This window comes from Erithacus rubecula, assembly GCF_903797595.1.
Source record: "Erithacus rubecula genome assembly, chromosome: 12".
NCBI classification, from domain to species: domain Eukaryota; kingdom Metazoa; phylum Chordata; class Aves; order Passeriformes; family Muscicapidae; genus Erithacus; species Erithacus rubecula.
In genome coordinates, this window is record NC_136664.1 from 14,436,071 (window position 1) to 14,438,570 (window position 2,500).

Below are 2,500 nucleotides of genomic sequence, written 5' to 3' on the forward strand. Positions count from 1 at the left end.
ATTAATATATGGATGATTAAACAAAATGTTTGCCTCTCTGTCTTGTATTTGTGCATTTTTTTTTTTAAAGTTTTTTTGGGGCAAGAAATTTAAAACCCCAGTGTAACAGTGGCAGCTGTTCAGTATATTAAGATCAGGGAGCTGCACAAAGTTTCCTAGCAAATAAATATAACCCATTAGTACTAAAATATTGAGGAACAGTTAACATATTCTAGTTTCAAGAAACCACTGCTGTTATTTTGAGTAGTTTTGATACAACCAAATGAAAGCAAAGATTTGAAATAGCTTTTCTGAAAGCCCAAGCCTAAGTCATAAATTATTCTACACCATGATTCGTTCAGATAGTAAAACCATACCTCTTTGCCTGACATTACTGAAATGTGGAAGAGAGAAAGTTAAAAATAAAATGAAACATTTAAATCTTTGCTGTTGAGAACTTCAGATAGATGGCAATATAGCAAAGTTGATAAAAGCAATTCTCAATTAGACTTTATTATTATTTTATTGAGGTATTATTAATAAACATCGGGGTGCAGCTGGTGATAGCACTCTCCCAGTATTAGACAAGTGGACACAGAAGAAAAATAAAGGCAAGTTGTCTGTAATGAGAAAAAGTAGAAGGGTGTGGATAAACTGCAAATGAAATGAAAAGCAGAAATATATGATATTTGTCCTTCAAGCCTTATCCAAAGCCTTTAGCTGTACACTTAGATCTATCAACTTCTCACAACCAATTGAAAATAAGCTGTATTTTTATGAGTGCAGGCTATGTGTCTAGTTCTGAAGAGAACAGAATATTTTTTAATGTTTTGAGGATTTTTTGAATGGTGGGATTGGTTTTTTGGGTTTGGGTTTGTGTTTTTTTTTCAGTTTCTCCCCTTTAGCTCAGTAAATCTACAGTGTTCTGTGTGTCTTCAGTTACTCTTTACAGACATTGCTCCTAAAAAAAAAAAATCCTAATTCCAATAAATTTCCTGAAGTTAACTATAAAAGGTAGTCACATACTAATTCAGTAGCCTGATATTAGCTGTAATCCATAATATTATCAGCACTACACTGGTAACAATTACAGTGGCAATGCATAACTGCAGTGTGTTTTGAGGGCAGTATTTTAATAAGGTAGGTGTTTAGTTCCCTGCAGCATATAAAACTGGTGATTTTGACTGCAAAGCTGCTTGGACTGGAAATCACAACCATTGCCAGTAAGGTTTAGAAAGTGTGTGCCAGGCAAGGGAATCACTGTTCAATGTATTTACCCTCTGGGGAGGTAAAACACAGATGGGGGAGTTAGGAGTCTTCTAACATTTAACTGATACATTAGTGGGTAGCAATTCTGCTTCAGGGATGTTCAAAGTAGTTCATCTACCAGTTGGGAATCATTATGGGCACTAGTACTGAGGATTAGATATGATAGAACAATAAGGGATCGTGGAAGTACCACTACCCTCCCCCCTCCCACAGACAAATGTTTCATAATCCTGGATACCCTTTTGCAGCTATGGCTGTCTTCAAAAACAGTAATTCTGGTTTATTGGGATGTTTGCAGTACACATACTAAGCACCTGTCTTGAAGAAGAATTCAGTGGTTGTAGATAAATATTATATGGCAATGTGTATTTTAACCAAAATTATGTAAAATAACTTCTCTCCATAAAATTAGTAGTGTTACTTTGTGTATTCTTATCAGTTAGTTGGTGTGAGAAAAGCTCAACAAAGTATTTTGTATTTCAGTACTGGATTGCCAAATGCAACAGTGGCTCTCGGGGATTGTTTTTATGCCATGAAAAACTGTAAATTCATGATAGAGGAAGGGTGAGCACAATTTGAGGAAAGGAAAAGCATGGTCAAAAATAAGGATAAATCAACTCAGTGTCTGTTAAGCTGTGCTCAGTTATCACCTGCTTACTTTTACCCTTGCAATCTCACCTGAACATATAATAATTTTTCCTATCTTTTTTCTATAGTCTTGAAGTTAAAACATTTTCCAGAATGTACAAACAAACAGCTAATTTCATTGCACTTCTGTCTGTATGCAGTGAAATAAAATATGATTAGCTAGCTGAAAATGTATAACTTTTCAATCAGTAGTTAATTCAGTCCCAGAACCATATTCATATAGATTTGAAACAAAATTGACCTTCTTGTTTATGTAATCTGTACATACAATAAGTGCCTGATTCAGTAACAAGTTACTCAACAATGTAGATTTTCTGAGACCCAGGAAAAGAAGCAAAATCTACCATTTTTCTGAATGAAGCTATCACCTGTGCACTGCTAAGGCTCTGAAATTTCTGCATTGGAAAGGGGCAAAATTAGTATAGGAGACATTATGCAAAAGATAAAATTCTCATGGTCCATTGTGGAGCAGGTGAGTGGAGCTGCAGGGGCAGGCAGGGTTAGTCCCTTCTCACAGCTCTCTGGCACCTTTCCACATGGCTGCTGTTGCATTTTGAGGGTAGGAAGTTTTGGGGCTTTGCCCCAGAATTGGAAAATACATGTG

The 2,500-nt window shown here is 35.8% G+C and overlaps 1 protein-coding gene across 12 annotated transcripts in view; it reads left to right on the plus strand.

Annotated features, from left to right (window-relative positions):
• Window positions 1-2,500, plus strand: part of ZNF536 (zinc finger protein 536) — a 342,685-nt gene that overhangs the window by 111,236 nt on the left and 228,949 nt on the right. The window lies entirely within an intron of this gene.